The sequence below is a fragment of the Schistocerca nitens genome, chromosome 3, assembly GCF_023898315.1.
Source record: "Schistocerca nitens isolate TAMUIC-IGC-003100 chromosome 3, iqSchNite1.1, whole genome shotgun sequence".
Lineage (NCBI taxonomy): Eukaryota > Metazoa > Arthropoda > Insecta > Orthoptera > Acrididae > Schistocerca > Schistocerca nitens.
Window position 1 is genome coordinate 868,876,531 of NC_064616.1, and position 9,514 is coordinate 868,886,044.

A 9,514-nucleotide genomic window follows, 5' to 3' on the forward strand; every position below is an offset into this window, starting at 1 on the left:
AGTCTGGACAAAGATGAGTTGGTTATGCTGCTCAGGTATTTATCTAATGTACTATAAGCAGACAGTTTAAAAATGCAAACCCCTATTTACATAGCCCATTCAACATTCCGTGCATGAAATGAAGTATCATGATCGATGGACAAAAATATGGAAGCACCACAAATACAACACATTAGTGTGCCCAATACGTTGCAGGAAAACCGTTGGCGTACAAACGAATTTCCAGTCGTCTTGTAGTTGATAAATACTCGTACAGATTCTGTATGGTTTCAAAGGGAATCTTAGACCATTCTTCCTAAAAAATAGCGGCATTTCAGGTAAAGATGATGGAGGTGGACAGCGATCATGAACACTCTTCTCTAAAGGAGACCATAAAGTTTCAACTATATATGACGGTATTATCTGTTCCAGAAGGAACAGTTACCGTGGATGACCATGCAGCTTTGCTAGAAATGAAATGATAATTAAATGGACACCCTAGCTGCAAACAGGCGTTGATGTACTTCATTGGGGACATGTTGAAAATGTGTGTCCCGACCGGGACTCGAACACGGGATCTCCTGCTTACATGGCAGACGCTCTATCCATCTTTTTTTTTTTTTTTTTTTTTTTTTTTTTTTTTTTTCTAATTTTAACAACAGGCGACGGTGGGGGCGCGGGGGGCAAAGTGGGCAGGGGTCGAAACCTGAGGCCTGGCCACAGTGTCCCCCCCCACCACCACCGAGCCTGTGGTGTTTAGGGAAATAGGAGACACAGGAATCAACAGTAGTGGAAGGCGTTGTTATTTATTTATTTGCATGTGTTTTTGTAAGATTCACTAATATCATGAAATTATGGGAACACATCGGCGAAAAAGAAAAAGAAATATAAATTCTGGTTAAAGAAAAAGAAAGGAAAAAGGAAAAGCAAAAAGAAATAAAATCCGCGCAATCTGCGACGCGCTCTCCCATCCGCGGAGGTCAGAAGTAGAATAGATCGTTGGCGGTTGAAACTCAGACACCGCCAGGGGAGGAGCCAGGCACCCCCCTGCGTCTGCAGGGACTTATCCCTTGCACGCTCCCCGTGAGATCCACATTCCCAACATGTCCACACCACTACATTCGTAGTGCGCCTAATAGATGTTTGCCCATCATACTCAGTACTCGTGGCAGATTAATCTACCAAGTCCCGTACGAGTTCGGGCATAGCGTGTGCGTTCGCACAAGAAGGTCAATGGCCGGGAAGCCATATTTTTTAACTATATATGACGGTAGTATCTGTTCCAGAAGGAACAGTTACCGTGGATGACCACGCTATGCCCGAACTCGTACGGGACTTGGTAGATTAATCTGCCACGAGTACTGAGTATGATGGGCAAACATCTATTAGGCGCACTACGAATGTAGTGGTGTGGACATGTTGGGAATGTGGATCTCACGGGGAGCGTGCAAGGGATAAGTCCCTGCAGACGCACTATCCTCTGTGCCCGCGGTCGCTCAGTTGGATAGAGCGTCTGCCATGTAAGCAGGAGATCCCGGGTTCGAGTCCCGGTCGGGACACACATTTTCAACATGTCCCCAATGAAGTACATCAACGCCTGTTTGCAGCTAGGGTGTCCATTTAATTATCATTCCATAAAGTTTCAATAATATTGAGATCTCGTGACTCTGGTGGACTTGGGAGATACGACTAGTCATCCTCATTCCTCGTAAAACAGTCCTGTACGATACGAGCTGTATCTTGGAACAAAGTATCACCATTGGAGAGCATGAGAGGTTCCATGCCCTCTTTTGCATGTCGCCTCTCATTTTCATCAATTTTATTAATGTTCTATGTCATTGCAAGTTGCGTCCTCAGCATCCTTTTGTATGCATCGGAAACATGGACTACCTATGCCAAACAAGAACGTCGCCTTAATTCTTTCCACATGCGGTGCCTGAGATCAATCCTCGGAGTAACGTGGAAGGACCGAGTGACCAACGAAGCAGTGCTATCTAAAACTAACTGCAACAGTATGTCAGGTATCTTGAAGCAGAGGCGACTCCGCTGGCTGGGACACGTCCACCGTATCGATCCTGACAAATTACCACGTGAGGTGATGCTTGGAGAGATCTCTATAGCCAAAAGACCTGTGGGACGTCCTGTATTGAGGTTCAAGGACTCCTGTAAACGAGATATGGAGAGCTTTGGAATCGACACAAGCAGATGGGAGGCACGGGCTAGCATGAGACCAGAGTGGCGTGATGATATATCATCTGGAATGTCGAAGCATAATGAAGGCTTGTTAGACAGATTAAGGTAGAAAAAGCTTCGCAATGCCACCACTAGTCCTGCCTCAGCAGCTAGATACACTTGTTACAATTGCAGCAAGAGATGCCGTGCTCGTGGTCGTGCGGTAGCGTTCTCGCTTCCCACGCCCGGGTTCCCGGGTTCGATTCCCGGCGGGGTCAGGGATTTTCTCTGCCTCGTGATGGCTGGGTGTTGTGTGCTGTCCTTAGGTTAGTTAGGTTTAAGTAGTTCTAAGTTCTAGGGGACTTATGACCACAGCAGTTGAGTCCCATAGTGCTCAGAGCCATTTGAACCACTTTTTTTGATGCCGTGCTGCCATTGGCTTGACAAGTCATACGAAAAAATTCAACCCATAAACACACAGACACTGCAACAGTCATCTACCAAGATGTCGTGGCCAATATACATTTGTCATTGCACGGTGGTAACAGACCGAATAAGGTTATTGTAATGAGAGTATTTGTACTGAGAGCTCAAAAATACTTTTCACTTAATTCCTATGCATGTTGGGTTACTTCCCTGTGTGGCCTGTGCGAGGCGAGCATCGGAGGACGCGGCACACTGCATTTCCGGTTGGGGGCTGCACTTCCCCGAATTCTGAGGGGTTCGTACAATGGGCTTAAGCACCTGGCGGAACGACTGACGTCGGTCGAGTTTCGCCTATTGTATGCAGGGTGAAACGACCTGTGAGACATCTGAGTGTCGCCGCAGTTTATGTGTTTACCGTTCCGGCGCGTCCGGAACGAAGACTTCTGGCACTGACTGACTGCATAGTCCTCTTGATTCTGAGAATACTTGTGGAGCGTGCCCTGTTAGGTGCGACTGTCTGGCGCCGGATGGCCTGTGGTCTAGGCAGGTTGTTTTCGTAGCCGGTCAAACGGCAAGTTCAGTGCCCTCACAGGCGTGATTGATCAACTTAAACTGAAGCTAGTTGACGTCATAAAGCCCTGCTCGAAATTGGAGGGAACGGTCGCTATTGGTGCGAGTGATGTTCTGAGACAGTGTGGGGGAATTTTGGAATCGGCACTGAATGGTGATTCGCAGTTTTCAAGGAGAGTAGGGAGTTGAGCAACGTTGGCTTCGATTTTGCATTGTGAAGGCGCAGTGGGGATTCGGGATCTGATCTTCGTCGGAGTCGGACGGTCTTGCGACTTAGTCGCACTTTTTTCGGCAGAACTTAGAATTCTCGGACAGCCTTCGAGGCCAGGGGTTGAAACAGTGTTGCTGCACACCAGAAGTCGGTGCCTACATCACCAGAAAGCTGCCTACCGACAACCTGCTACAAATTTAAGGATTGGTAAAGTATTCTGCGGCTCCGGCATTGTAGGACCTATCAATTTTATACTGAAGTTCTCAGTAGCACGCGCGCTCGCTTTACCACAAGTCCACTTTGCTTGTTTCTCCATGTGATCCCATGTGAGCCCTCACTGGTAATCGCGATACTGCAATATAGTCGAGAGAGTAATATTTGATTAATTAGGACCTCCAATCATTATCGTCAAGCTATTGCATCACAGAGAGTAGAGCCCTTGTTCTCGAGCCAACTCTTATTCGCATAATAGTTCAGAATACCCTTTCCTTTAACCTACTGTTTGTGTCAATAATCATGTACATCTATGTTCTGGTGTATAATAAATCTCACTGTAATATTTAAGCCGCATATCATTTCGTAGATATATGCAGAATCCCATTTCCAGTTGTTTATTATGAGTTCTCTTCTTGTTTGCTGTGGGTAGATTACGATTTTTATTAAATTATTGTGAGTGTGCACTCCTAATTTTACCAACTAGCAGGGCCCACCATCATTTCCCTTCGTTACCGTTGTGCGCATAATTAATTAGGTGGTAGATAAGGAGGAGGTCGAGTGGATGTCTAGTTCTTATGCAGAATTCGTCAGAATTAAAGAGGTACAAACTATTCTCCACCCTGGCACCTCGCTAGCAAACGTTCTGCCATGAGATGGATCTGATCAGCTAAAATGGTCACAAAATCCTAGGCAGTATTGCGCCCTTGCAGTGCAAATATGAGGTCCATGAAATACCACGATGTGGCTGCCCAAAACATCACCGAATTCCTACCATGTTCCATTCATGGCACGTAAACTCGGGCAGAAGTTGCAAGCTGTGCAACAAGATTCGTCCAACCAAATGACTTTCTTTCTGTGCTCCGAAGTCCAGGTTTTACACGAGCACCAACAATTTGCCACGTTCGAATTCACTAGGCTCCGACATAATGCATTCACAGCTACACAGGAGACTTCTGACCACGACAGACACTGCAACGTATTGAGGACATTGCACACACAGGTGCCGCTCGTGCTCAAATACAACAGCCCAAACTAGAGGCTTAGCTACCTCAAGCATGCATGTAGGATGTCGCATTGGTTCAAATGGCTCTGAGCGCTATGGGACTTAACATCTATGGTCATCAGTCCCCTAGAACTTAGAACTACTTAAACCTACCTAACCTAAGGACATCACACACATCCATGCCCGAGGCAGGATTCGAACCTGTGGCCGTAGCGGTCGCGCGGTTCCAGACTGAAGCGCCTAGAACCACTCGGCCACACATGCCGGCGGATGTCGCTTTGTCCTGCTGGAATTGCCCAAGTCCGTCGGAATGCGCAATGGACATGAATGGATGCAGGTGATCAGAAAGGATGCTTACGTACGTGTCAGCTGTCAGAGTCGTATCTACACCTATCAGGGGTCGCATATCACTCCAATTGCACACGCCCACACCATTACAGAGCCTCCTCCAGCTTGAACAATCCCCTGCTAACGTGCAGGGTGCATGGATTCATGAGGTTGTCTCCATACGAGTACACTTCCATCCCTTGATACAATTTGAAATGAGACTCGTCCGATCAGGCAACATGTTTCCAGTCACCAACAGTCCAATGTCGGTGTTGACGGGCCCAGGTGAGGCGTAAAGCTTTGTGTTGCGCAGTCATCAAGGGTAGACGAGTGGGCCTTCGACTCCCAGAGCCGATATCGATGATTTTTCACTCAATGGTTATCATGCTGACAGTTGTTGACGGCCCAGCATTGAAATCTGCAGCTATTTGAGGAATGGTTGCACTTCTGTCACGTTGAACGATTCTCTTCAGTCGTTTTTGGTCCTTTTCTTGAAGGATCTTCTTCCGGCCACAGCGACGTCGGAGACTTTGTGTTTTACCGGATTCCTGATATTCACTGTACACTCGCGAAATCGTCGTAAGGGAAAATCCGCACTTCATCGCTACCTCGGAGATGTTGTGTCCCATCACTTGTACGCCGTCTCCAACACCACGTTCAAACTCAATTAAATCTAGATAACCTGCCACGATAGCAGCAGTAACCGATCTAACAACTGCGTCAGACACTTGTAGTCTTATACAGGCGTTACCGACCGCAGCGCCGTACTCTGCCTGTTTACATATCTTTGTTCAAATGGCTCTGAGCACTATGGGATTTAACATCTGAGGTCATCAGTACCCTAGAACTGAGAACTACTTAAACCTAACTGACCTAAGGACATCACACACATCCATGCCCGAGGCAGGATTCGAACCTGCGACCGTAGCGGTCGCACGTTTCCAGACTGAAGCGCCTAGAACGCTCGGCCACACCTGCCGGCTCATATCTCTGTATTTGAATACGCATGCCTATACCAGTTTCCTCGTCGCTTCAGTGTAGAATGGGTCTGGTGTCTTCATCATAGCGACACGTGCCTCTATGCGACTGCCTTCTAGCTTATATGGAATTTGACATTATACTGACAACAAGGTAAGTAATGTGGGAACAACAGTTCAGTTTATCGTTCCCTGTAGTGGAATTTGTGAGGGGTAAGGTAAAATCCGTTACCTTGATTAAAGTTTCGCAGTTTTCCAACATCTACACCTGCACCTATATCCACAATCCTGGAATCTCCCCCCCCCCCCTCTTCCGCCCCCCCCCCCCCCCCCGTTACTCTTCCACTCACGAATTAGTTTGTGGTAAAAACGGCTATCGGTAAGCCTCTGCATGTGCTTTAATGTTTCTGGTCGTGTATGTAATATGATCAATATGATCATTGACTGCCGGCCGGGGTGGCCGAGCGGTTCTAGGCGCTACAGTCTGTAACCGCGCTACCGCTACGGTCGCAGGTTCGAATCATGCCTCGGGCATGGATGTGTGTGATGTCTTTAGGTTAGTTAGATTTAAGTAGATCTAAGTTCTAGGGGACTGATGATCTCAGACGTTAAGTCCCATAGTGCTCAGTCAGAGCCATTTGAACCATTTTTTGATCATTGACTTTTCTTGGAATTTAAGAGAGTAATACTGCTGTGTACGCAGTCACATGGTACACAGCGATAACACTAGAAGGCGTCACCAAGCAAGGCACACTTTACGCAAGGTGCCAGTCAGCTCCGTTCTTAGTGATGAGTGAATTTCTTTAAAAAAATCAGAAAACGTTGGTCAAGAATCAATAAAAATGTGCAGAAACATTTACGTTGATTGTAAAAATCGCTTACGTCTTAGGTTGACTGAGGAGAATGGAATCTTAACAATAATGAGTATCTCCTTTCTTGCGGCTACACAAAATGTTCAATCCATCAACTATATGGTCTTCCTAAACCTCACTTCCTTGGGGTTGATACTGGAACACCTTACGTGGAATCCTAATAATCTGCTTGTGCCATGCAGTTTAGTATGTTAGAACCTAATGTCAAATTTCCTTTACAAGCCGTGATTTTGTTATGATTTCTATGTAAAAGTCTGTACTCTACAAGCCAGGTAACGGTGTGTGGTGGAGGGCACTTTTGGTACCACTATCATTTTGTCCCTCCTCTGTTCCATTCGCAAATGGCGTGCGGCAAGAGCTACACTCCGTATGAGCTCTACATTATCAGATTTTGTTCTCGTGGCCATTTTCCTAGACATACGGAGAGCAAGTAATGTGATATACGACTCTTCTTCGAACTATGATCTCAGAATTTTGGCAATAAACCTTTCCGTGATCCGCATCGCCCGCATCTCGTGGTCGTGCGATAGCGTTCTCGCTTCCCACGCCCGGGTTCCCGGGTTCGATTCCCGGCGGGGTCAGGGATTTTCTTTGCCTCGTGATGGCTGGGTGTTGTGTGATGTCCTTAGTTTAGTTAGGTTTAAGTAGTTCTAAGTTCTAGGGGACTGATGACCATAGATGTTAAGTCCCATAGTGCTCAGAGCCATTTGAACCATTTTTGATCCGCATCGTCGCCCATGATGCAGTGTCTACCGCGGGAGGTGGGTGTTTTTTTATTTTTTATTTTTTTTCACTCTCTTACCAAGCAAATATATGGCGAAATACGCCACTGTGCGTTCAATATTCTCTATCTTGTCTATTAATCCTATCCTGTAAGGGTCTCAGACTGCCTAGCAATACTCAGGAATCGGAGTGACTAGTGTTTAGTAAGCCACGTCTTCTGTGGATGTATTATGTTTCACTTCTCTAATTTAGAAGCAACGGCCTTGCCGCTGTGGATACACCGGTTCCTGTCAGATCACCGAAGTTAAGCGCTGTCGGGCGTGGCCGGCACTTGGATGGGTGCCCATCCGGGCCGCCATGTGCTGTTGCCATTTTTCGGGGTGCACTCAGCCTCGTGATGCCAATTGAGGAGCTACTCGACCGAATAGTAGCGGCTCCGGTCAAAGAAAACCATCGTAACGCCCGGGAGAGCGGTGTGCTGACCACACGCCCCTCCTATCCGCATGCTCAACTGACACGGCGGTCGGATGGTCCCGATGGGCCACTTGTGGCCTGAAGACGGAGTGCTTTCTCTAATTTAGAAGCGTATGAAATTACATTAGAAATGGTCCTATATGAAGCCCTATATTTCTTATTACTATACTTCCTTCAATCACACATGTAGCACAGTCTGTGTTTTCCGAACTACACTCCTGGAAATGGAAAAAAGAACACATTGACACCGGTGTCAGACCCACCATACTTGCTCCCGACACTGCGAGAGGTCTGTACAAGCAATGATCACACGCACGGCACAGCGGACACACCAGGAACCGCGGTGTTGGCCGTCGAATGGCGCTAGCTGCGCAGCATTTGTGCACCGCCGCCGTCAGTGTCAGCCAGTTTGCCGTGGCATACGGAGCTCCATCGCAGTCTTTAACACTGGTAGCATGCCGCGACAGCGTGGACGTGAACCGTATGTGCAGTTGACGGACTTTGAGCGACGGCGTATAGTGGGCATGCGGGAGGCCGGGTGGACGTACCGCCGAATTGCTCAACACGTGGGGCGTGAGGTCTACACAGTACATCGATGTTGTCGCCAGTGGTCGGCGGAAGGTGCACGTGCCCGTCGACCTGGGACCGGACCGCAGCGACGCACGGATGCACGCCAAGACCGTAGGATCCTACGCAGTGCCGTAGGGGACCGCACCGCCACTTCCCAGCAAATTAGGGACACTGTTGCTCCTGGGGTATCGGCGAGGACCATTCGCAACCGTCTCCATGAAGCTGGGCTACGGTCCCGCACACCGTTAGGCCGTCTTCCGCTCACGCCCCAACATCGTGCAGCCCGCCTCCAGTGGTGTCGCGACAGGCGTGAATGGAGGGACGAATGGAGACGTGTCGTCTTCAGCGATGAGAGTCGCTTCTGCCTTGGTGCCACTGATGGTCGTATGCGTGTTTGGCGCCGTGCAGGTGAGCGCCACAATCAGGACTGCATATGACCGAGGCACACAGGGACAACACCCGGCATCATGGTGTGGGGAGCGATCTCCTACACTGGCCGTACACCACTGGTGATCGTCGAGGGGACACTGAATAGTGCACGGTACATCCAAACCGTCATCGAACCCATCGTTCTACCATTCCTAGACCGGCAAGGGAACTTGCTGTTCCAACAGGACAATGCACGTCCGCATGTATCCCGTGCCACCCAACGTGCTCTAGAAGGTGTAAGTCAACTACCCTGGCCAGCAAGATCTCCGGATCTGTCCCCCATTGAGCATGTTTGGGACTGGATGAAGCGTCGTCTCACGCGGTCTGCACGTCCAGCACGAACGCTGGTCCAACGGAGGCGCCAGGTGGAAATGGCATGGCAAGCCGTTCCACAGGACTACATCCAGCATCTCTACGATCGTCTCCATGGGAGAATAGCAGCCTGCATTGCTGCGAAAGGTGGATATACACTGTACTAGTGCCGACATTGTGCATGCTCTGTTGCCTGTGTCTATGTGCCTGTGGTTCTGTCAGTGTGATCATGTGATGTATCTGACCCCAGGAA

The 9,514-nt window shown here is 48.5% G+C and overlaps 1 pseudogene; it reads left to right on the forward strand.

Annotated features, from left to right (window-relative positions):
* Window positions 1-7,729: 7,729 nt before the first annotated feature.
* LOC126250415 (5S ribosomal RNA) lies at window positions 7,730-7,847 on the forward strand (annotated as a pseudogene).
* Window positions 7,848-9,514: the final 1,667 nt, after the last annotated feature.